This window comes from Sus scrofa, chromosome 2 (genome assembly GCF_054392235.1).
Source record: "Sus scrofa isolate SSC_HxYL_T2T_F1_AM1 chromosome 2, Sscrofa_HxYL_maternal_Yorkshire_Landrace_v2.0, whole genome shotgun sequence".
In the NCBI taxonomy this organism is placed as follows: domain Eukaryota; kingdom Metazoa; phylum Chordata; class Mammalia; order Artiodactyla; family Suidae; genus Sus; species Sus scrofa.
In genome coordinates, this window is record NC_139384.1 from 138,166,469 (window position 1) to 138,193,733 (window position 27,265).

Below are 27,265 nucleotides of genomic sequence, written 5' to 3' on the forward strand. Positions count from 1 at the left end.
TTTCCCCCCTCTTTAATTCCAACTCAATGTATGTTCAATATCTATGTTGTTCCATAATAAAAAAGTCAACACAGCCCTTTTTATCTTTTTCACTCTGGGCTTTGGTTTTGTTTATTTCTATTAACTTATCCTTCAGTTCACTGATCTATTCTCATTGTCCAATGTGTTTTTATGACCTACAGCAAATTTTTCATCTCATCTCTCAAATGTCCATTTGACCTCTTTTTAGTTTCCATTTCTTTGCTATGAACTCCTATCTGTTCACATAGTATATCCTTCTTTATCATTAAAAATATTTATAATGTTGTCTTAAATTCTGACAAGGCTCTAATTAAATCTTCTTTCAGTTCAAATTATAAAACAACTGTGAATATGTATCATTTTAAATATGGGACTAGGTGACTCTCCTTTAATATTTTATTTAGTTTCAATGTATAGCACAATGCACTAACACTCCACTCTTTAAACCCAAACACTCTCCTTCCCCTGTTTATTCAATATTCTGAACAAATATTATGAGATGTACACTGAACCTAAAATCAAGAGTTCTATGAGAACCACCATATCATTGGAAGAAGGAATTCATTGATATACTGTATTTTTCAATGGATCCAACCTTATATTTGGTTATGTGCTACTAACTGATCCACTAAAAAAAGATACCAAAAGCCCAGCCTACCTTTGGAATCATAATTTTAGTTATAATTGTTTTTTTTTTCAAGTTGTATGTAAATATTAGCTTCTGTTATAAAGTAATAAATGAAAATTCTTTATTCCAGATTTGTTTTTAAGTAATGCTGCACTTTAAACTTTTTGAGGTTTGAATCGCAAAAAAATAAAATATATGTATCTTAAGAATACAGTTCAATGATTTTGGCAATTTTAAAAACCACCCAAATTAATAAAGAGAACATTTTCCTCACCACCAAAATCTCCCTCATTCTCCCTTTCCAACTATTTTGCTTTCCTCCAGAGGTAACAAGTTTCTGATTTCTGTTAACGTGATACAGATCTGCCTCTTCTTGGAACTGATGTAAAATGGAGTCAAATATTAGTACTATTTTGCATCTATTTTCACTCATTCAGATATAATTTTAAGATTTTTCCTTGTACTTTCATTAATCAAAAGTTTATTCCTTTATTGTTCATTAGTATTCTCATGTATAAATATACAGTTTATTTTTGTCTTTTTAGAGCCACACCCATGGCACACAGAGGCGCCCAGGCTAGGGGTTCAATCAGAGCTGTAGCTGCTGGCCTATGCCAGAGACACAGCAACACGGGATCCAAGCTGTGTCTGCAACCTACACCACAGCTCAGGGCAAAACGCCGGATCCTTAGCCCACTGAGTGAGACCAGGGATCGAACTTGTGTCCTGATGGATGCTAGTTGGGTTTGTTAACTGGTGAGCCATGACAGGAACTTCCTTTCCTTATCCATTTTTGTATTGATAGGCCTTTTGGATTGTTACCAAATTTTTGGCTATTACGAATAAATACTGCTTTGAACATTCTTGTATATGTATTCTTGTATACGTGTTTTTATTTCTCTTGGTTTAATACCAGAAATGAGACTACTGTGCCAAAGAATAAATTTATTTCACTTTATATATCTTTTTTCACTCTCTGAAATTGAAATTATTTGTATTTTTAGATATTATAAAATATACCTTCTAAACAACAAGTACATGGGTGTTACCTTTTATTCAGTCTTATAACTTCTAACAGTGTTTAGTCCACTTTCCAATAGAATTACAGTTTTTTTCCTGATCAGCTTAATTCAACTATTTTAGTATTTGTTTTCTATTTTCCCTACCTGTTATTTGTACTATTGTTCATTTATTTTATTGTCTTTTATGTTTTTAGAGTAATTTTATTATTTAATGTTACCTATTTTATTGACTTTTTAGCAATATTTCTTTGTGTGTGTCCTCTTGTAAATGTAAGTGTAACACACTTATAGATAGTAACACACTTATCACAGTCTCAATTCAAATGCTATTATACTACTTAAAGAAGGATCAAAGAACTATATAACAATATAATTTCATTTAATCTCCATCCAATTTCTTGGGTATTAGTCATATGTTTTAAATCAACATATTCTATAAATCCCACAATGCATTATGATTGTTTTTGCTTTAAACAATCAACAGTCTTTTAAAGAAAGACAGGCATCAAGACAGCCAGTTCCTAAGATTATGGAGAAAAGAATTCAAAGAATTGAGCCCAACAGTCTTAGCCTCTTTTCCCCTTAAGACATTTGCCAACCTATAAGTAGTAAAGGCTGAGGAGTATAGAAAAAGGGCAGAAAATAGCTGCTTTGAGTTTGAGAAACTATGTAGGGTTTTTTTCAGTTTCATGGTTCTGGGAAGATTTTAAAATGGGATTACAGGAAAACCAAAAGGACAGAGTTCTGATAAAACCCCATGTATTCAAGCGGACACCAGAGCGAATACAGTCTTAGGCTGAGGTTAAACCAGAAATAGACCAGCCTTACAAAGACTGGAACCCAGCTGTGGATCAGCTCAGTCCATCAGAATTAAAGTAATCCATGCCTACTATAACCATCTGCCAGAAGCTAAAGAAATCCTCTCTAGAGAAAAATAACATTTCTAGAATGCCCATAACTTTTACACATAACTTTAGTAATTCAATTTTCGAAATCTGCCAGATACACAAAATAAGAGATGGGGGGAAGGCAATAGAAACTGATGCACAGGTGATCCAGATATCATTTGCAGAGATGTTAAAATAACTGCGATATTACTATGACAAGATGTAGAAATCAATCTCAAAACTGAAATTTATATCAAAATAATAAAATGGAAATTCTAAAACTAAAAAATAATAATACCTGAAAGCAAGGATTCAATAGAGGCCATCTCACATCTGCTAAAACAGGTAAAATTAAAGCCATGTACCTTACAACAGGTGTTGATGGCAGTTTCTCACTGTGGCGTCAATTTAGGTCCCACCAAGGGCCAAGGGCACAGGCATGGCTGCATAAGCCTCTACCCTGTGGGGTACTTGTGGCATAGGACCCTCATGGCAAGCAGTGAGTGTGGAGGCAACCCCACTCTGCACGAACATGTGCACTTTCCTGAACCCTGGAGGACACAAACCGGTGTTCAAATTCACCAAGTTCACCTGCCAGAGCCAGACACAGAGACACCGCCTAGCATCCCCAGAGGTGGCAGAAGTGGGGGCTTGGTTTGCATGGGCTCTGCAGCTGGACAGCTGGACTTGCAGGTGGGCCTACACGTGGGCATCCTGCAGAACAAGGAAAGGATGAGAGTGTTGTCAAGACTAGCCAGTTACTCACCAAGCTGAACTTAAAAGATGAAGATGACATCTATTACAGGAAGGATCTCCCCATGCAGCCCTGTGGTTACTGGGAATACACAGTCCTGCTTGCATGGTTTACTGTGATACCAGTAGAAAGTGGTTCAATAGGTCATGGAAATGCTTCCAGCAGTCACACTATAAATCACCTCTGAGGATAAAAAGCAAAGAAGTGAGTCTGCACAAGAATTGGCCTTGGGGGAGATCTGGAGTGTTAGAACTGCAGCAGGGGTAAGGTCTTCTTCCTCCTTGGCTTTATTCCTACCAAAGGCACCTGGGTCGTGAAGCTGCAGTGCAGGCAGCCCTGTAGCACCTAGAGCAGCCTCAAGACCATCAGCTGGGAGACTTTACAGTGGCAGCCACTGATCCAGACCACTGCTTCCTAGCCTAGCTGGTCACAATTACTTCTGAGCAGGAACAGTTGTGGCAGGTAACCACCAAGTAGATGAGCCAGCTGGAGCAGCTCTAGGAAGAAAATCCCAGACTACAGTTGCACAGGTTGCTGCGGAGATGTGGGTTGGATCCCTGCCTCACAGTGGGTGGAAAGGATCCCACACTGTACAGCTGCTGCATAGATCACAGTTGCAGCTCAGATTCAGTCTCTGGTCAGGTAACCTCCATATGCCTTGGGTTCAGCCATTTAAAAAAAAAGGAAGTGGGGAGGGGAGGAAGAGAAGGAAGACTTCCACCACCACCTTGAACAACCTAGGGAAGCCAGGGGTGGAAGAGGGACCCCAATATATAGGAGGACTCTTATCAGTACCAGAATATATTTGGCCCTCTGGTCAAGCTGGTGGCCAGCTACTACAAGAAACTTAAAGAGTTTCAGACTCAAGGTAACACTACATTCAGGTGGGACCTGGGCTTCCATGACTTCACTTTGCCCAAGATAGACTTTGATAATCAGACTTAGTGATAATTTGGTTAAGAAGCATGAAGCTCATGCAGGGAAACAAGATTTGTCTGACCTACAAAAAGGATCCAGTGCCCCTGTGGAAAGGGAACAGCCCTATCATCAAAGACCCTGATGATTATGGCAATGAGATCACCACTGATCTAGCTGCAGAGCACTTGAGGGCACACTGTGGAGGTAACCCACAACTTCCAGGTAGGTTTGTATGGAAATCTACTTCATCGGACAGGATGTAGTGTTGACAACATCAGCTATGGAGGCCATCTCCATGTTAGGAGATATACTGTAAACTGCTAGGCATGATAAGGAAGTCCAGTTGGCCAAGTACTTCAGAGCATAAGGGTTCACCACTCTCAGGTTGACTTCTGGAAGACTGTGCTACAGAGACCACTGAGCTGAATCCAGGGACCACCAGTCACAGGAAATATGGTGACTTTGGTCACTATCATCTACCATCTGGTTCAGCAAGGCAGTGGGATCAGTTGACCAAGAAGATCCACATACTGGGCTGAAGGTCACGCAGCTCAGCACAAGGGTCAATGACTCCTCACTATACATCCTGGCCCTGCACAACCAGCTCAGGAACATGGGTAGCACGCCAAAACTCTGGAAGCTGCAGCAGCTGAAGGACAAGACCAAGGAGCTGTCATCTGCAGGCCAGAAGTGGTACTGGACCCTGAAGCATGAAAGGAAGCTGCTCATGAACACAAGTGTGGGTGACTGAGGCTTGCCAAGTTGTGGTTCCATTCCATTTTAACTGATGAAGGCACCCAGGCCACTGAGCCCTGGAATGCATGGCCCCTGTATCCTTGGAGCCAAGCAGCTGATCTTTGTGGTGATATGCAAGAAGGCAGCCAAAGCTGGTATGCCCAGTCACTCTTTGAGCACTTATAATGCTGGGAATCCATCCCACCTGCCTCTTCCACCTCCAGGTCCAGTATCACATGTACTCTGTGCTCAGTGCCTTCCTGTCCAACATCTTTATGAGGGCTGTCTTCAGAGTGGCATCACCACAGTGAATCCTATGAAGAAGGGCTCACACATGAAGTGGCCCCAGCGTGGTAAGCCAATGTTCTCTGTGACCCAGGGCCAGGAGGAACTTGTTGGCTTGGGCACCTCATACCTAACAGGATAGAAGCTGCAAACATAAAAAAATTCATCACCAGCCTACTAATGGTAAGTACAAAGCTCGACCAGATCACTATCATCATGTTCTAAGAGGGTTGTGCTCCAACTGGCACAGTGCCTGCAGCTTGGTGACTCCCTGCACATCAGGGAAACAGAGATTGCCACCATGGATGTGTTCCACAGCCATGAGAAGAATATGATCATATCCTGCAGGTAGGCAAACAAGCACCAAAACATTGGAGTTTTAAACCCCAGGCTGCTTAATGTAGCCCTGGCCAGAGCACAATATGGGCAACCCAAAGGTCCTGTCCAAGCAGCCACTCTGGGTCCACCTGCTGAAGGGGAACAGAAGATGCTGATTTAAGGGGCCCTGAACAGTCTTCGGGAGAGCCTCATGCAGTTCAGCTAGCTCAGGAAGCTAGTCATCACCATCAACCCAGGAGCCCACTTCCAACAACTTCCAGAAGGCCATTATCCCAGGATCAGTCTATGATCAGAGCAGACAGCCCTGGCCTCTGAACATGCGCTTCCAAGGCCATGACCAGATCAGCATGTTCAGTGCCTGCCCTAGGCACACGGTCGCTGTAAACCTTCCCCATCATCCTCAACCTAGTCATGCTACCCATGCTACCCAGGGGCTAGCCTCACCCCTCCCAGCCCAAGCTGTTCCAGGAAGGTTATCTCAGTGACATGGTGCTATCCCAAGCCTCCGCATAACAAGGGCACTAAAAATACCAGCAGGGCAGAGGAATAAGGTTGTCCCAGTACTAGAAGGTGTCTTCTATCAGCATCTTAATTCTGGGTTAAGAAAATAAAGATAAAAAATGGATACCTATTTTCCACTGCTAAAACTGAAGCATCATTTTGAGCAATGGGAGAGGGAGAGAAGCACATGAGCCTGAGAGGTTGTCAGTCTGAGCCCAGGGTGAAATGAGGAAGACCCTCACTTCAGAGGAGCCCTTTCCTCTGCTCTTTTCTTTCACTCTTTTATTTAAGGGACACTTTGTTTTAGCAAGGAAAAAACCCTGCATTTCTATCCCCAGGCAGGCTCCTTGCAGGTGACAGCTGTGCTAGGCTGAGCCACATGGAGGTATGCTGTTCACACCAGCTTTGAAACCTTGGAAGTCATGCTGCCTGTGTTCTAAGAGGATTTTCATTTAAAGAAAATGCATTTGGGAAGTTTCCATTACTTTTTAAAGACTCTTTCAAAAAAATGCTGAAATAAAGACTTTCCTGAGTTTGTCTCTCAAATCTTAGCTGTAAACCTGAGTGATATGAGCAGCTTCCAGAAATGAAATTTAAACAAGCCAGCACAACTAGAGATTAGGATCAACACCTGTAACATGATCGCAAGAAGGATTTTTGTTAGCAATTTTAGCTTCCAGTGGCTTCTCCCTACACCTAAGCAAAGAGTGTTCAGGGCCAGGAGGCTTCATCCTCCATTGCACTCTGAGAAGCAAAGCACTTCCCTCAGGCGGTATATTCACCCCCTCACTCCCCATCCTTTTGGAAAGTGGAAATTTGAACACAGAGACAGACCCATGGAGGGAAGATGATAGGATGATATATAGGGAGAAGACAGCCATATGACTTCAGTGATGCATCTATAAGCCTCCAAATGCCAAAGGTGGCTGGCAAATATCAAAAGCTAAAAGAAGCCAGGAAGGATTCTCTCTAGAGGCATTAGAGAGAGTATGGCTATCAATGCCTTGATTTCAGACTTCTAGTCTCCAGAACTATGAAACAATAAACTTCTGTTGTTTTAAGCCACTCAATGTTTGATACTCTTTCAAAGTCACCTTAAGAAATTAATATAACTGCTAGTATACTTAATATGGATGAATTTCAAAAGCATTATGCTTTGTAAAAAGGTCTTACATAAAAGATAAATATGATTCTTAAGATATGTATGATTCATTTTATATGAAGTTCTAGAACAGGCAAAACTAACATATGGTGGAAAAAATGAGAACAGTACTTGCTCATGGATATTAAATTTGGGATTGGCTGTGAAGGGGTATGAAGAAATTTTCTAGGGTGATGACAATGTTCCATATCTTGGCAGAGGGTTGGGTTACACAAGTGTTTGCATTTATCAAAACTTAGCAAATGAATTTTTAAGGTTTGTACCTTTTGTAGTATGTAAATTCAACTTCAAATAAAATAAAAACTACTAGAAACAAATACTGAATTCTAGCTAATGGTATGTGTGCTAAGGTATTTAGAATGAAATATAATCAGGTCTAATTTTCATTGGAAATGCATTAAAGGTTAAGATGGAGTGATGAATATATAGATAGATGGTTAAATAAACACGTGATTATGCAAGTATAATATGAAATTACTGGCAGAGTCTAGTTCATGGACTTAGTGGCTGTTCAATGTAAGATTCAACTCTTCTGTATGTTTGAATATTTTTTATAATAAAACAATACATAAAAAAGAATGTAATAAAGCAGTTAACTAAAGAATTAGACACAGCTAGAGAGAGGTTTAGTTGGGCTGAAGCACAGGATTTTAAAAAGAATGGAGAATATAGAAAGGAACATAAATGATAGTAGACTCAAAGATAAAGACTAACATAAGAATAACTGGAGTTAGAAGCAAAGAAGAAAAGGAATTGATTAGATATGTTTTTTAATCTCTGAGAATTTTTCAAAGCAGATGAAAGTCTTCAAGGCAATTATTCAGTTAATGCAATAAACTGCAATGGTTTCCTTTGAAGACAAAGAAAATAAAACAAGGTATATCCAGTTGAACCACTGAAAAACAAAGGCAAAAACCCCTTAAAGCATTCAGAGGAAGAACAATGAGACAGAGAACTGATTTCCCAGTGGAATGGCATCTTTATAGTGAGATACATGGATAGAACTGGTATTTATTAGGCTTCAATTACATGCTGGGCTCTGAGCTAAACCCTTTATAAACATTGTCCCATTTGATTCTCACACCCTTCAGATGAGGTAGAATTAGCCCCATTTTAATAAAAAGAACCTGAGTGTTGGAAAAGTTAATTATTTGCATAAACTCAGACAGCTAAGCAGTGGTAAACATTTCAATTTAACTGTAGCAGACTCCAAACATATTCATTTTATATATTATGTTTTCCTCCTATATTACGGGTGTTCTGCTTTTTTCCTCCATTTGTTTGCATCTGCCAAGGCTCTAGATCTCAACATTCCCTGATCTGGCAATTCCCTGCCAAGTCTGGTAGTAGTTATGACAGTATGCTTGGGATTAATATTGAAAACAGAGAGAGAGAGAAACTGAATGTGGTGGAACACTGGTATCTAATATTGGATAACAAGGAAACAGATCAGATTATTGTGTGGTACTGGAGCACTGACTGAGGAAAGATTACATTTAATTGGCACCTTTTCTTTGAATGTAGTATAGCTAGTCTCCATTTTGACACTGTAGTAGATGACTGAAATGCTACCTGTGTCTTGTTAGCATCGTATTATAAAGTGTATATTATTATAGAAAATTGACAAGGTGATGAGCTGTCACTTGAGCTAAGAGAATATCCTATTTTTAATGAATATTATTTCATAAGGAAATGTGCTGATGACAGCTTATTTCAGTGGAAACTCTTGATGCACAACCTTTTTTGCTATACAACATTGTATCAGTAGTGATTAAACCAAAAAACTATGCTAGGTGCTAGAAATGTTTTTGCAAGAATAATTTCTAAGAAATGACTATATAAAACAATAATAATTTTAATGTTAGCATATGTATAGATATATACATTTCATGAGATTTTAGAGGGTTATGTTTTTATGAGAAAATAGTCATGTATATCCCAATAATATTTTTATATTTTTTTTCTTTAAGTCTGAGCAGATGTAAGAATACGTCTTTGGAATAAATTTTCCTGTGTAGATGAATGTACAAATGTATATATAACATACTGATATGCATATATATAAAAAGGGTCCCAAGTCAGGACTTATACATCATATAAATTATATCCAATCTGACATGTAAGCACTAAAACTCCACTGATTACTGGAATTAGAAAGGCTAAATTCAAATCTTGGTTCTATTACTTTTATTTTGTAATCTCAGGCAAGTCCTTTAATCTCTTATTTAAGATGAATTTACTTCAATTAAAACAGAGAAAATAATATTGCTCTATGTAATTCACAGTGTAATTTCATGAAAGAAACATGATATTGCAAAAATATATAAAATTATGTACTATTATATATAACATACTATTATTATGTATATAAATACAAGTATCATGATATGGCCTGAATTTTTGTAGGAGTCACTGACTTATAGCTTCAAATAACCTCACATTAACAATAATAACTGAATTTCACTACTCCATTGCCCACACACTAATGAAGCCACCTCAAAATATGATCTAGATTGTTCTAGGAGAGTGAGGGAGAGGGGAGTTTGGGGAACCATAGAGGATCTGTTCATGTTCCTGTTCTCTTGCTTACTAATACTTTCACGAAGCCAACAGAAGTGCTCAAGCTGACACTGGACAGTCCACCCCCTACAGCAATAACATCTGCATCTCAGCACCATCCTCCAGTACCCACAAAGTGGTCAGTGTCCAAAGAGCCAGAGTGGAGCTGTGTTCCTATTCTGTGCACAAAGAGAGAGAATGCCTGTCACACTGGCAGTTTCCAGGTCCCTCTTAGTGACACTGTCAACAAGCTGTATTTCTAAGTGCCACCCTCTTTCTTCCCCTAGAATGCTGTCAGGAGGGCAGGCTTACAGCCCAAAGTCTGAGTCAGAAAATACTTTTTTTTTTTCCCATTCTTTCTAGCCACTTCCTTTGCTTTCTCCCTGTATATGCAAACCCTTGTCTTATTTTCCTCTAACCAAAAAGTATTTTTTAAATGGCGTCCTGTCTGGCATATTTCATCAGTCTCCCACACTTGCTTAGAAATGTCTGAAATCCAGTTGGGAGCACTTAACGTCCCAGGTACTCCTTGCTGTGTAACATACTGCTCCGAAATTTAGTGACCTAGAACCATGATGATGATTTGCTTTTCACTGTTGTGTAGGTTGTATGGGTGGGAGCTTTCCTAGTCATCCTGAGCCTACTCACACATCAGAAGTCAACTGAGATGACTGAGGGGTAGTTCAGGAGAGGCAGTGGGATGACAAGGCCCCACTTTCCTCATACTCTCTCATTGTTTAGTAGTTTAGGCTAAGATTCTTTTAACAGCAGCAAGAATGTGCTAAATGAACAAAGACAGACTCTTCTAGGCCTCTTAAAACCCAGCTTCTCAAATGTCCCACACCATTTCCATAGCATTCTGTTGATCAAAGTAAGTCATAAGGCTGGCCCAGATTCAAGGACAATTGTACTATACTTTTTCATGGAACAGTCATGCAATTAGAGAGATGATAAGAGTAGTTAGAGGGTCATCTTTGAAGACAGCCAACTACCTTTCAGCCTCTGGCCATGACACTGCAAATCCCTTGCACACACAAAATACTCTACCTCCCTCCCAAGACCCCAAAAGTCTTATTCAATTACAGTATTAGCTCCAAGTCCAGGATTTTAGCATTAAATATGGTTCAGGTGTGGACAGGTTTCCATAGCTTCAGTTACTCAGATGCAGTTGCTCAGATGTGGCCCTTCTTGATTTGTGAACTAAAAATCACAATTTATCTGCCCTGCCCCATATCCACTCCACATATACATTCAAAATGCAATAGTGAGATGGGGATGAGATAACTATAATACACATCCTTGTTCAAAAAAGAGGAAAATGGAAGGTGCATAGAGCCACTGATCCATAGCAATTCTGAAATCTGGTCAGGTACCTATTTTTCAGGTCCCCCTACTCTGGAAACAGAGAATGTTCCTTGACTATGGATCAGCTCTGCCTTCTGAGAATAAGTTCCTGACTCATTGTTATCTTGGCTCTTGCCTGGGATCTTGGCTCTGCTCTCTGAGCCATGATTTGGTCTCAACACAAATAAATAGCCATTGCTTCATAATTTGTGTACCATTTTTTTTCCTAACCATGCACTCTACATGCCAACAACTGACACTTATTAAAAGTTCAAAATGAGGTATGTGGCCTTTCCAATTGTGTAAATATATTTGACTATGTATGTGGAAATGCTTAAGTCATTTATATAAACTCATCAGTATAATTATATAATGAATACATGAATAATATGTAATTTTTGTACTAAATTAAGCCGTCTTCTAAGGCAATAAGCTGTGAAGAAATATCTCTTGTGACCTAAGACATGCTATATTATTTTATGTCTCTTAAATCTGCTCTTTTACTTAGTTTTAGTGTTAGACACCTTCAAGAAGGCATATACGGCTTTATCCAGAGGCAAAAGAGGAGCTAGGTGATGTCAATGACTTCCAGAATGATGTCAAAACAAAACAAACAAAAACAAAATAAAACAAAAAAACAAAAATACCTGCTAAAACTATCTATCTCTCTTGAATATCTACGGCAAGGAGAAGTGAAGCATTCTAGCTAGACATGGTCCTGTATCCTTTGAGAATAATACTAAAAATACTTCATTTCCTGGGCTAACAGTTCTTTGAAGCTCTCTCATGAATGTCTTAGGTGAGAAATTCAGCATCTGAGAAATTTTAGTGCTAACTTTTAGAAGTTCAGATATCTAAAACATTGCTATGTATCATTGTAATGGACCAGCATCGACTGCTTATTAATGCTGAATAGGGTTCCAACATTTTCTCCCAGTTATATATTATTTAGACATTATACATAAATTTAGGTCATTATAAGATGGAACACTTTAATATTAGGATGACAAAGATTGAGTTTTTCCTTTATCATAGGGCTTCTTCTATTATATTTTTGAATTTTCCCCTACTCCTCAGTTTCCTCTGGAATTCCATTTATTGGCTTTCCTTTATCTGTATTTCATATTATTATTTTTCTAATTATTAATCTTTGGTCTTTGACATTTTATTTTGCTATGCTTTCAATACCTTCTCATATGTATAGATACATAGTGTTTGTAACATATCCATTCCACATTTTATTTCTTCCCTGTGATTGTGTTATACATTCCTTTCATTTTTTCCAGCTCCTTTTCCATCTCTTCCTTTGGAATAGGATATGCTGTGTCTATTTTTTAATTGTTGTTTCAATAAGTTTATATTTTAAAGTCTAATAATTCATGTTTTTAACTTCCTGCCATAATTTTTCTTCAGATGTATAGTTTCACTTTGTTGTTGTTGTTGTTTTTATGGCTGCACCCACAGCATATGGAAGTTCCTAGGCCAGGGAATGAATATGAGCTGCAGATGAAACCTATACCACAGCTGTGGCAATACCAGATCCTTAATCCACTGTGCCCTGGGGGGGATCAAACTGCCACCACACAGACAGCACTGGATCCATAACCAGCTGTGAGACAGCCGGGACTCCCTCATTTGTCATTTTTGTTGTTGTTGTTGTGTTTCTTGCCTCATTTTTTTTCTGCTAGTATTGCAAATGTTTCCCTTATTATTATTACTCATCTTTTAATGAGGGCTTTTTCCTCCAGGTAAGTTACTTGTTACAGAATAGTAGTCAGGTGCTGGAAGAGGGAATTGGGCTATGCGAAATGCCAATTTAGCTATACTGTCCCAATATCCCTGGTCAGCAAAACTGTCACACACTCTATCATGAGGATACACTTCACAAGGGCTTTGGTCATCCCGGTTTCCCCCTTTGGGCTGACAGGCACATCCCCAGTTGTGACACATACAAGTGTTTTGTGTGAGCATTTGATGTTTATTTCTTTCTCTTCAGCCTTCATTATCAGCAGCTGCAAAGCCAATGCACACATACCCTTCCCAAAAGGAGCACCGGGTGCAGACGAACAACTTCTCAGGCAAGCCAGCTCCCCCACCTCCCCACCCCATAGTGCAGGGGGATGTTGCTACTAACAACTTGGTCCACAACTGCAATCCCAAACTAGAGATTGTTTTTTTAACTTCTCAGGGCCATGCCACCTACTTCTGGATTATTCTATATACTGCCTCAAACCTGTAATTCTATGAGATGTCCCTTAACCTCCTCTCTTGACTTGATATAAATACCGTATCAGCAGCTGTTCCTCACAGTTTGAGGTAAGAGTTGAAGCAATATTTTAATTTCTATTGAAGATAAAATTTCCTCTGTGTTTTTCATTTTTTCCACAGCGTTTCCTCTGTGTTTTTCATTTTTTTAGAGTTTTTTCCTTTTTTATTTTTTTCATCACTTTCATGCTGGAAAGTGAAGCTGAAAATATTTTTACATTATTTTTTTCTGAATTTCCATTATGAATGCCATACAGTTGAAACTTGAACAATGTAAGAGCTAGGAATACTGACCCCCATGCCATCAAAATCCACATAGAACTTTACACTCAACTCTTGTGTTCGTGGTTCTGCCTCCATGGATTCCACCAACTGTGTATTTTGTAGGACTGCAGTGCTAGAAATCCACATACAAGTGGACCCGTGCAGTTCAAATACATAGTGTTGAAGGGTCAACTCTAGTTTAAAAATAATGTGCTTTTCAGAGTTCCTGCTGTGGCCCAACATCATCAGCAGCATCTTGGGAACAGTGGGACACAGGTTCAATCCCCCACCCGGCAGACTGGGTTAAGGATACAGCATTGCTTCAGCTGCAGCACAGGTTGTGATTATGGCTTGGATCTGATCCTTGGCCCAGGAACTCCATATGCCTCAGGGCAGCCAAAAAAGAAAGAAAAAAAAAAAAATTTCGGTGGCAGGGGTGAGGGGTAGGGAATGTGCTTTGTAAAGAACAAAATTCCAAAGTCTCACTCAGATCATGTATTAAAAAATGAAAGAGGAGTTCCCATTGTAGCACAGCAGAAACAAATCCGACTGGGAACCATGAGGTTGCAGGTTTGATCCCTGGCCTCGCTCAGTGGGTTATGGATCTGGCGTTGCTGTGAGCTGTGGTGTAGGCTGGCAACTACAGCTCCGATTAGACCCCTAGCCTGGGAACCTCCATATGCCATGGGTATAGCCCTAAAAGGACAAAAGACAAAAAAATTTTTAAAATAAAAATAAATAAATAAAAGATAGGGCTTGCTCTTCATTCATGAAACTTTATATCCTTCAAGCTGGAATAAACTTGACAAATACTATACAACTTGCATTTCCATAAATAAAGAGTGACTTATGTGGCCAATATCTTGAGACAAGTAACATGAATTATATGTAAAAATGCTGTATTCCACAATTCAGTATTAAAAATTATGAAATTTCTTTAAAAAGTCACTGCAGCCAACTAGGATTTTTCTTCCTTAACCCCTCCATCACTCTCCTGCCCTCTCTCTTCCTTCCTTCTTTCTTTCCTTCCTTCCTTTATCCTTCCTTTTTTAATGCCAAAGTAATTGATTTGATTTAATTTGACGAATTATATCAACCTCCAAAAAAATTACTCGAACCTGTGCTTGAGCTTTCTACCTCCCTTCCTTGGTTCAAACACTTTGTCTGTTTCTAGAATGCCTCTTTCATCTTCTTTCATCTGCTAAATTTTCCATGTCACTTAAAAGCAGTTCAAGTTGCACTGTTTAGTGAAACTTTTTTAATATCATGCTGGGTACTCATGGGAAAGTATAAAAAATATTTCCTTACAACTCCTATGCCAAATGATAGACTATTTTGCCACCTCGACTCTATGTAGTTATTTGGCCCTAAGTTGTCACTTAACTTTCCCTACACCTCAATTTTAAGCTCTTTTAGATCAGGGGCCATGAATACTTTTCAATTTACTATGACTTTGGTCCAGAGATTTACATACACTTAACAAATTTTAGGTGACTGTATGTAATAGGAACATAAATGAGATATGCAAAAGGTGAAAAGTTCCTTAAAGTTTATATAAAAATTATGATTTACTTATATTAAATGTGAAAAAATATAGACTCAATGGAAAATTTGAGAATCTTTAAATATGTCAGCCCTGACATGTTTTAATCCCTGTAGACAGAAAATTTCTGGGGCACATGTTTATCTACTATGAAGTTATTAGATCAAGGTGAAAAACCAGAAGATTTTATGGAACAAGTAAGAAAAAAAAACAAACAAAAAATGTTTTCTCTGAGGTAACCAGTTTCACTAGTCAAAATTTCTCTATTCAACTTCTCTAAAATAGGAGTAATTTAACTTTATTTTCTTCATAATTTAAGCAGAAGTAAAACTAATTTAAGTTCTTAAATTCAAGCATTAGCAATAAAAAGACATTATGAGTATTTTGCCATCTTGAGCAAGGCTGAGAGATGAAAAATAACCAGAAAAGAATTATCTCAGAAAGAGTAATGTAGAAATTATTTATTTAGGGGTGAGAGCAAGGGGAGTACATAAATATAATGTGGATATGTACAAAAGGTAAGATAATGTTCAATGCATGTTCCTTCCGAGACAAATATTTAAGTAAAAATACATTTTCCATCCAAAAGAAAGAGAGATCTGAAAATAATCTAAGTGATAGATGTGATATATTTCTACCTATAATACAGTATGCACCTGTTATAAAAATGCATTTGTTAACACAGAAAGATATTCATCATTCATTGTTCAAATTTCAAAAAGCAATTAACAATAATGCATACTGTGTAATTTACTATGTAGGTAAAACAATACCTATTTGTTTAACTCTGAAAGGATGTGTAGTAAATGCTACAGGTGCCTCTTCTCTGTCTTTCACTTTTGCTGTGTCAGTGCATCCACACCCCAGTTGCTATGAGCATAGTCTGCTGACAGCTCACCACTGCCTCCTTTCTCTGAAGCAGTGCCCCTTGCCAAACAGGAACTTCCTTGCTTAGAGTTACAACTCCATCCTCCCGGGTAATCCCACCATCTATGACTGAATTACACAGAACACAACTGCCTGGCCCCATTGTCTCAGGTTGTGACCATCACGGAGGTGCAGTGCATGCTCTGAGTCCCCCATGAGATCAGCATCCTGATACAAGCTGATTCCACAAACTTGCTTAGCTCCTTCCCTTGTTTTATCCCATTACCTCCCTTATCCTGACAGCATCATCTCAATTAATCCTGCAACCTTGATTCACTATTGTAGGCTTGGCTTCTAGGTACCTCAGAGGGCCATAAAATGTTAAAAATAATTTTACAGGTACTGGGATTAAATATTAAATTTTTAGTTTATTTGTCATGCTTTTCTCTAAATGCAGTTTGTACATATAGTAAAAAAAAAAATTATGGGAAGTGTCAAAATACTAAGGTTTCGAAACTGTTATTTATTTTTTTTTCATCTTTTTTGTTTTTTTAGGGCCACACCCACAGCACATGGAGGTTCCCAGGCTAGGGGTCCAATTGGAGCTGTAGCTGCCTACCTACACCGCAGCCATAGCAACGACAGATCCTAGCCACGTCTGCAACCTACACCACAGCTCATGTCAACGCCGGATCCTTAACCCACTGAGCAAGACCAGGGATCAAGCCCACAACCTCATGGTTCCTAGTCGGATTCGTTTCTGCTGCACGACCATGGGAACTCCCTAAAGTGTTATTTATATGCTCTTGTTTGGTAGAACCAGGGAAATTAAATTTAAAAATGTAGAAAAAAAGAAAATTTAAAGGAAACATTAAACATATTTTGTTTTAATAAAATAATATGTTTATTTAAATAACACTAAAATTATTTTGAACCCTTCAGGAAAAAAATTTGAAAACTTATAAATTTCCTAATTATTAATTATAAATTATTTTCTGACAGTAGTGTAGCTCTTCTATTAGAACTCATCTTAGGATTTTATACTAGATGAAATATAAATATTAACTGGAATGTTACTGATCCTTTTCACCTTCCTTTCTATAACTGCTTAAAGAAGTGATTATTGACTTCCAAATAGATTTGAAAGGCATATTATAATATAAAGCAAAAAGGATCTCATTTTCTTTGGCATTTTTTCTGTTGGTCATTTCTAATCACACGAATTTTGGCAAAGAAAGGTCTGAAAATCTGTGGAAGATTTTGGCATTATCTATGTCATACTTGAGATCATTTAAATATATATTTTTTCCATTATAAATCTATCCCTACATGTAAATCTACATAGAGATAGATGTATAATATTTACCCCGGACACTGTGCTAGGCATGTCTAGCTATCCTCACACTATCCCTTCAACATTATTGTTGTTATTCATAACTGAGCTCAGAGATATTAACTACCTAATGGAAGATCTCACATTCCAGAGATGTATAACTTGGTACCACCCCTTCCTTACTTTACAGTGCTTAGGAGTCAGATTTGCTACTTTCTCCTACAATATGTTTCATAACTTTCTTCACTATTTCTAATAAGTTAAACTGACTACAAAGTTTTCCCTAAATAAAATGGGAAGTTCTTATCTAAAATAACCAACATTCAAATAATTTATAGGGAAAAGCTTAATAAAGGATAACTTATTATTTTAAGGGCATCCCTCCGAGCTATAATGATAAATGAAATTATATTACGTTTCTCAATAAAGAGGAAACTATGTTCTCCAAAGCACATAAAATTAGTTCTAAAATTAAAAATTCAGAAGTTAACCTAAAATGAATGCCATCAATTAATTTTTATAAATTAACTAGAACCATTTTGAAAAAGTTCAATTGTCTTCTAAATGAAAATTAGATAAATAACTTCATTTTATTGAGGAAAAATTATTATGATCTGAGAGATAGACCTAGCATGCTTTTTTGCCTTCAATTAAAAATATCAATCCTCCAGTGGAGTCCCCCAAATCATTCATCTACAAATGAGCAGAACTCAAAAAGGATTTTACCTAGAGAGCAAAGGAGCAGTGGTTGATCAAGATGCTTCTTTTTATTTGTGATTCCACTGTCTTCAGCAATAATGAGGTTTTTTTTTTTTAATGCCTTAAAAATGATTAGTTAATATTTCAGTTGTTAAAAGCACCAAGTACTGTGTTGTAAGTTGTACCCTACAATCTGAGAGAACCTGAAAACAATGAACCTATTTTCCACATACTTTAAGCTTTCTTAATTTCAGATGAATCTTAGTAGCTGCTTGAAAAGTCATTGCCTGTTCAGTTCTTCATAAAGCAGATAAAGAATAAAAAGAATCCTCCCTCTATAATTATGCTGTTGGAAAAAATCAACAAGGATACCAGGAGGGTTCTTAATTATTCAGGATGTGAGATTCTGAGCAGTAACATGGAAAGACACAAAACAGTGACCTATTTACAGCAGTCCACATTTTTGTTATTATTATTTTTCCTCAAAGTACATATAAGGAAAAAAACAACAATACGATATTTTTGTGTCTGATCATCTTCTTCATTGACCCTGATTTTTCGCAGCTAGAGAAGCATTTGTCCTTGCGTGTTGAACTAATTTAAGGAACTAGAAACACCTCTGAACTCTGTAGAAAATTTTATGATAGAACTAAAAGTGACTGACCGATTTGTTACCATCTTCTCAGTGGCACAAATGGCCTAGATCCCAAATATCATAATCTAACTGAGACAAGATGAAATGGACCATTTTCTGTGCAGCACCACTTTTCTCTCTCTCCGTCTCTTTCCCCCTCTCTTTCTCTCTCTGTTTTAAGCATGGACGCATTCACCGAAATGTGATATCTGTAATAACAAGCCAGAGAAACAAAACAAAACAAAACATCCTTGCACAGTGATGGTAGACTCTTACATTTAGCCTACCCACACAAATTGGTCCCAGCAGTATTCTCTTTAATTCAGGATTTATGGAAACATCTGAGATTATAAAATTAACCAAACAAAAACAGATGCTATAATTGTGAGGGACCCAAATCTTGGATGAACACCAGAACGAAACATTAGTATACGAAGTGGAAACATTTTAACTTAGGTTCTTGTATATGTTTACAAGCTGATGTGAATATTCCACGTGGAAATAACTATCTTAAACAGCTTGGAGAAGTGAAACTATGTTCACATAAGTGTCCCATTTTTCTCCCTTTCAAAAGGAAGACAAGAGCTATTAAAATGATAATTTCCTCAAGCTTCTTAATTAATAATATAAAATCTCTCACCTATATTACCATTCCTAGGAAAGATTGGAGGAGAGGTATATCTTAAATATAGCTCTCAAATTGTGTTTTTATATTTATTGTGGAAAATCAATTGTGAGCACTACTTAGCATTTTGGTCATCAACCAAAAGGAAAACAAAAAACAAAAAAACAAAAAAACACCTTTACATTTAAATAAGTCTAACTATTTAAAGGTAGTGGAAAATACTCTTCTAACCTAGGCTCCACTTAAACATTATAAAAGACATAGAAATTATCCTTTGGGAAAAGAGACATTAAAAAATGAAGTTTGATGGTCACGTTTCCTTAAAGGCTTGGGTGTGTTTATAGCCACTGACTCCTTATGGCTATACTTTTACTGAGACTGGTTTTAAGGTACAGGTATGAAATAAATTAGAGATTTTAAATCCATCCAAAAAATGCGTTCTTTTTAGTAATAAAGGGCCTTTAAGTGACCTAGGATGATTTTTCTGTAAAGCAGTAAGTTTCTCTGAATTTAAGAACACATGGCAAGGCTATGGTTCTCAGACTGGGTGAAAAAGCTTCGTAAACACACTCAGAGAAATGTCAGGATAATACCTCTGTGGGACCTCAGCCAAGATTTGTTTATTGGATTTACACAATTGAACCAATCATGATTAAACTGCCTCAGGGCCAAGGTTCAAAGGGATAACAATCAGAATGCATAAAAAGTGGAGCAACACTGGCATATATTAAAATAAATAAGATGTCAATATAAAGAGATGTGTCTCCGTCTTTACAGTTCTGCTTTTAGTAGGTCATTAGACAAGGATTGGATCCAACCATGGAGAACAAAAGAATCCCACACACAAAGGCCTTCCACAGAAATCTGCTTTCTTCTTGAGTTCTTCATGGATGAAATGTGGTAACTGTTAGCTGGAGCCCTCCAGCTGATTTATATTTCTATGAAGTTGAGTAAGCAGCTTTTCCCACAGGGAACACCAAACCCATGGAATGTTACTAAATATTAGTCAACTTCTTTCCTCTCCAACAAAGGTGAATCATCCAGGAAATATGGATTTAAATCTAGTTGAACAAATTGTCTGTTCTAGAATCCAGGTTACCCAAACTTACTCTAACTCAGAGTCCCTTTTTCTGAGGCAAATCTTATATGAACAGTATTCCTTTGGAATTCGCTTTAGGAAACCCAAGGCTAAGGTTAATGTATAATATTTGTGCATAGTCCTAGGCCCAAAGGTGAAGAAAACTGGTTAGTTGGTCCATACTAGCTGCTAAGTACCAATTTGCCCCATCTTTCTTCCATAATAGGTAGTCTCTAAAGCCCCTTTTCACTCTTTTCTGTCAAATGTTGATCTAACTCTTCTTAAAATAAGGTAAAAAGGCTAAATAATAGCTTAAGTATGCTACAGTTGCTGCAAGAGAACAGACCTTTGGTGTGAAAGAATGTAATTATTACTTGGATGTTTTAAGCAGGCAAATGAGAGCAAAGTTTGAAGGAATAATAAAGCTATTTATAAGCATCTTGCACCCGTAAATAGTCATACCTAACAGTAACTGAGACCAAGACATTGATGGTTCAGGAACCCAATATTAGCATTTTGAACTGGATCCAGAGGTCTCTTGCTTATTAATTTTCCTGTACTTGAGCAATGCCTTAAGTCATCTCATAACACAGTCACCATGGGGTGATGGCATTAATGTTGTTCGGTTGTTAACCCTGGATGAGATGTTTCTACTAAAAAAGCACCTGGAACAAGAGCTACCCCGTTGGCTGAAGCTCAGCTGACAGGAGATGCTTTGAGATTTATCTTGGCATCGATGGGTACTAAACTCTCCAGGCAGCAGTCACACAAGCTGTTGGCACTGCAAGTCCATGAAGTTCAGTTCCCCAAGGTATCCGGAAAGTCAAAACTAAAAACCCAAGTGGAAAAACAGTGAACATCTTGTCTCTTTTCCCATTACAGGGTTTATTCATTTACTAAACATTTCCTGAGCCATGATGTTCCAGGAACTGGAGACTGGATAAAAAACAAGGCATATAAAGCCCAAATATTCATAATACTTAGATTTTACTTAGGGGGACACAGGCAAGAAACAAATAGACAAGAAATTATCAAGCAATACCTAAGTACAACAAAGAAACTATAAACAAGTAACGCAAAATATACTGATGGGGCTCAGAGGCCAGTGTTCAAAGAGAAGACTCCGGTATCCAAAGGCAAAAAAGGTAAATACAAGGCAAGGTCCCAGAGGGAAGCTAAGACATGTGGTTAGAGATTGGGGCAAATACAGGAATATAGGTAGGGTCTTAAGTGGGAGAGGGGCTCAGGAAGTCAGGCATAAGAACACTTACAATGGAGGTGAGGAGGAGAACCACATGGTTCTTAAGCTTTGACCACCACTGAGCATATTGTGAATCTAATTGCAATGAAAAATTAAAGGTCAACACTGAGGCAGCAAAATCTATTTAAAGAGCAGACAGGGTGAGCCAACAAAAGTTGGTCCTCCAAAGAATTGCTTTTTGATTTTTCTGCTCCAGTTAACACAGATCTCAGATCTGGAGTAGACACATCCTTTCTGTATACAGAGATGGGTAAAAAGCAAGAAGTCTGGCATTTTACAACCACTGGATCAAGTGATTATATCCTGAGGAGTCATATGAAAGAGCCATGCCTCTTTTACTTATGGTTATGTCAACCAGCACTCAGCTGGATTTTCTAAAGCAAATTCAATCCCGGCTGCACACATTTCACTCAGTTCCTGGGGTGGTGTGATAGTTGATTTTGTGTTAACTCAACTGGGCCAGGGGACACTCAAATAGCTGGTAAAGCATTATTTCTGGTTGTGTCTATGAAGGTACTTCTGAAAGAGATTTAATTGTAGACTGATCAAGGAAGATCCACACTCACCAACTTGGGTTGCCATCATTCGATTCTCTGGGGACTCAAATAGAACAAAGATGTGAACATGAAAAAATGCTCAACATCACTAATTACTAGAGAAATGCAAATCAAAACTACTATGAGGTGCCACCTCACACCAATCAGAATGACCATCATTAGTAAGACTGCAAATAATAAATGCTAGAGAGGGTGTGGAGAAAAGGGAATGCCCCTACACTATTGGTGGGAATGTAAATTGGTACAGCCACTATGGAAATCAGTATGGAGGTATCTCAGAAAACTAAATATAGAACTACAATATCACCCAGCAATCCCACTCCTGGGCATCTATCTGGACAAAACTTTCATTCAAAAGGATACATGCATCCCTATGTTCATTGCAGCACTATTCACAGTAGCCAAGAAACAACCTAAATGTCCATCAACAGATGAATGCATGAAGAAGATGTGGTACATATACACAATGGAATACCACTCAGCCATAAAAAAGAACAAAACTATGCCATTTGTAGCAACATGGATGGAACTAGAGACTCTCGTACTAAGTAAAGTAAGTCAGAAGGAGAAAGACAAATACCATATGATATATCTAAAATCTAATACATGGCACAAATGAGCCTACCTACAGAAAATAAACAAACTCATGGGCATGAAGAACAGACTTGTGGTTGCCATGGTGGACAGGGAGGAGTGGGACAGACTGGGAGTTTGCTACTATAGCAATTCTACTATAGAAAACTATAGCATTTGGAGTAGATAAGCAATGAGATCCTGCTGTATAGCACAGGGAACTGTATCTAATTACCTGTGATGGAACATGATGGGAATAATGTGAGGAAAAGAATGTACATATATGTATAAGTGGGTCACCTTATTGTATAGCAGAAATTGACAGAACATTGTAAATCAACTATAATAAAAATTTTTTACAAAAAAGAACAAAAATGTGGAGGAAGGATGAATTTGCTCTCTCTTCTGGAGAGACATCTCCAGATATCTCAGATATCATCACTATTAGTTTCCCCACCTCTGGGATCAGACTGAGTGGTACTTACACCACTGACCCCCCTTGGTCCTCAAGCCTTTGGCTTTGCACCAGAAACACACACCAGCTTTCTCTTTTTATGTATCTCTGTATATCTTACTGATTCTTTTTTCTCTGGAGAATTCTGACTAATACCATTGGTAGAAGGAGTACAACTTCCATGCATCAGCTGCAGAGAGAACACCGTATATGACAAATAAGCTAGGTAGGTATTTGTCAGGACATGTATTTTATTTTGATGCAAACACCTTTATCTTCTAATCTGGTTAAGTTAGCAGTTATTAGTAATATTTGTACAGAGGCTCTAGACTTTATACCTCTTGTGAAAAAGACGGTCAAAAATAAATTTTCTACATATAGTGCTTTCAGAAAATTCTAAACTTCCTAACTGGTGAGAGATAGTATTTATAGAGATTTTATTTTAATGATCAGTTAAATAAAAATACATAATATTAAATACTGACTTGGGAATATTATTTGAATCTAAAAACTCAGACTAGAGATTGAAGCAGAAAGATGAATTACCTTTTGAGGGTTTCAACACTATGATTCCTCTGTAAATAGCTCAAGAAAGCAATCGTGAAATTAAAGGAAATGACTGATTAAATAAGATTTAAAATATGTTTATGGTATGTTTCTACCCATCTTTAATTTGGCATGAATTACAATGGAAGAAAATTTTCACAATCCATTTGTTTCTCTGTCTGGTGAAGTAACAAAAATGTGATTGTGAAAACTTAAGGAATTCTGCTTAAAAAATTGTTTTAAGGGTCAGATTTATCAATGTCCTAAAACAAGAGAGAGAGCATAAGAGGGAAGCTATTTTGGGTTAAGTTATAGAAAAAAAATAGAAACTAGATTTAAAATTCACTTGACCAAAACTGTAACTGAACTTAATGTTTTACACTGTGTTAATGCTTCAGAACATTAGTGTTTTCAGAATTATTTGCTCAAAATTTATTTTCTATTTTCAACAAATTCTTCCTAAAATAAAAACATTACATTCTGTTACATGCTGTGAAGAAGAAAAAGATAAAACTCATCCCAGTTCTGAAAAGGCTCTTTATATAAGTTTTATAGGGTATAAACTCTAGAACATGAGATATGCTTGGTCCTGCCAGTGCAGTGGGGGGGGCGGGGGGCAGCTTTAACCTTTGCATTACCTCCACCAATCCCAAAACGTGCCCTGAAAATTCCCAATGTCAGTAAAAGAAACATGCTTGCCATGCAAATCCAATGTTAATACATCCCCTTTCCCTCTCCTCCAGCTTGTTACCTTGCAGCCCCTCCCTGTAGAAATTCTAGACCCTCCAATGGCTCCTTTGCTGTAAAACAAAGGAAGGTTGGTCCAATTTTTGGACGAAAAGGAATGGACAGAATGGGGGGCTACCTTAGAGAGGAGACATGACTTTAATAACATTGTGACTGTTAGATTTTCAGAAGCAGGGATGAGGCCAGCAAGAGCAAAGATCCTATGAACTTTGCAAATTACCAAGAGCAAGAGTGAAGAATGAGGAAAGCCAGCCTGACTCCAAGTTTAGCGGGACCCCAGGGGCACCATTCACAGGGCATCTGGTAGGGAGTTGTGTTCCCGGGGTGCCCCTGAAGCTTAGGGCCTCTGGTTGGCTAATCATATTGATTGTTCCTTCATCGGTTTACACTTGAGAAAAATAAAAGCTCTTTCTGAACAGAAAGTCCTCTGTAAAGACTAAATAATGATAATGTCCTCTCCAGCGTGTATGTATCGGTGAATGCTTTCTGACGTTGCTATCTTTCTTGGGGGACTATTCAGAGAGACTTGGATATATGTGTCCTTTTCTATTGCTTCATTTGTCTTTCTCTTTCTACTGTAATAGCCCTGTCTCCAGTTCTTACTTCCACTGAGATCAGAAAAATGTCTCCCTGTGGCTGGGGCCGCAGCTTCCTTTCTGCAGCCTTCTCCATCTCTGTTAGTCCATCTGATTTAATTTCATGCTCTCCACAGACCTTCCCTTATTCTGTCATAGATCTTACTTTGAAAAATCTATTGCACTTTTTAGGTTCTCCCTGCAACCCTGACTTGTCCACCTCTCTGACATCTCATTTTCTTTCAAAGCTCTCCCATGTACCTCACGAGGCCGTTATCGAATACTCCAGAAAGGGTAAAGTGGGAGAGGGTGAGCTTATAAATTATAGAAAGGACCCATCTCTCGACTACGAAAACTGTGTTCTACTGATCTAATTTGTCAATATATGCTTTAGTACCTCACAAAATCAGACACGCACAATTGGTAGTAAAAATTGACCAAACTTGGGGAGATGTAAATTCCCTCTGATTGCAGGTCCAAGAAGTGGAAATCCATACACTGGAGTAAAGAAATATTGATGGAGCGGCAATGGTTTAAGGGCTTAAAATCATATCACTGATCTTTCAGGAAAATGTTGGGTCCCAACAGCCCAGGTGCCTTTTGGGAGACCTAGACGTGTGTGACTGTAATAAGAAATAAACCTTTAAATGCTCCTCCATATGTGCTTGGCCTCCTGAGTGTCTCCTCTGTGTTACTGAGTGTGGGAGAGATATGTAGACATTCACAAGGATGATATAATCCCCATGTACCACAACACAAGAGTGCCGCACTTCCTACTGAAAATGAGTATTTATCAAAAAGACAGGTATGGACCACAAGAGTTACTGAGACTCGCATTGCTGGGGGTGTATTGGGTGTCCCTTATTTGGGCCACATCTTTTTCAAGAGGCAAATAGGGGGTCTTTGATGTGAAACACATTTTAGCTAGATTTTGGGGATAAGGAATGCCTTTACCATTAAAAAAAAAAAAAAAGATATCAAGGAGGACTTCTGAGATGTTATGATCAGGAGAATTACCACAGCTGTAACTTTAAAATAGCAGAACGTTCTATTTTTAAGCTGTGATTCCTCACGCAAACCAGTTTCACCATTTTAAATGACTCTGTCGGCTACAGATTATTTCAAACATACGCTGATGACGAAGGTAAACTATTTGACAGTGGCTTCCGAGTACAGACCTGTATCTTTTTTCCAGTCTTGACTTTTCTCCTTCTTGCTTCTTTGTTATCTCCTTTCCTCTTCTCACTATTTTACCCTTAGTTTCTTGATAAACCTTAACTAAGTTGACTCAATCTATTTGCGATCCAAATTTATAATTCTTAAGCCTTTCTTGGACAATATCTCAGGGAATTGTGGAAAACAATTGCTTGTTTCTCCTATAAAATATGTTAATAATGTTATCTAACCCTATATTTACACAGGCTTTCCTTCCATCCATTACAACTAATCAATGACTTAGATTCAGCACGCTTGTAACATGAGCTTTCCTGTGTCTACTAAATACTAAAATATGTCCTTGAGAATAATGGCATTTGGTCTGCCCTGAGGCAATCAAATTGCTGAAAATCAGAGAAGGCCACACAGTTTAAAAAAAAAAAAATGTAGCTAAGGGAAATAAAGGAGTACTTTTGGGGAAAATGAAGAGAGGCAAAAATCTCATATAGTAAATTATACTTCCAACTGCTCATATTAGTTTGTTAATTTCCCTGAGCTTCTAGGTTCTTAAAGACAGAGAATTTAATATAGGAGAAAACCGGACAGCAAGCAGAGACCAGATTAAGTGAGGGCACCGTACATTCATGACTCCTGTATATAATAAGAACATTTTCTGGGCAAAATTAGGGCTATTCTCAGACAGAGATGTACATGCACAGATGGGAGAGATATATAAATATATATTTCACAGGGTGATTTTTATGCACCCTGACTTTTCCGCCACTTGATTAAAGGACTAGACATTTCCCCTTGAGATTTGTTCCTCTGCCTAATGTGCTGTAATTGCAACAGAGTGCTTGGTATGGCGGCATTGAGCACTATTCTGTGATAAATTTGGGTCACTGCAGAGTTCATCATGCAGTCCATGGCAACG

The 27,265-nt window shown here is 37.9% G+C and overlaps 1 protein-coding gene and 2 pseudogenes across 7 annotated transcripts in view; 2 read left to right on the forward strand and 1 right to left on the reverse strand.

Moving 5' to 3' along the window:
* Nucleotides 1-27,265, reverse strand: part of LOC110259460 (uncharacterized) — a 700,448-nt gene that overhangs the window by 338,015 nt on the left and 335,168 nt on the right. The gene's annotated exons all lie outside the window — the stretch shown is intronic.
* On the forward strand, nucleotides 3,091-3,813 carry LOC146405719 (regulator of nonsense transcripts 1 pseudogene; annotated as a pseudogene).
* LOC100512217 (regulator of nonsense transcripts 1 pseudogene) lies at nucleotides 3,966-6,027 on the forward strand (annotated as a pseudogene).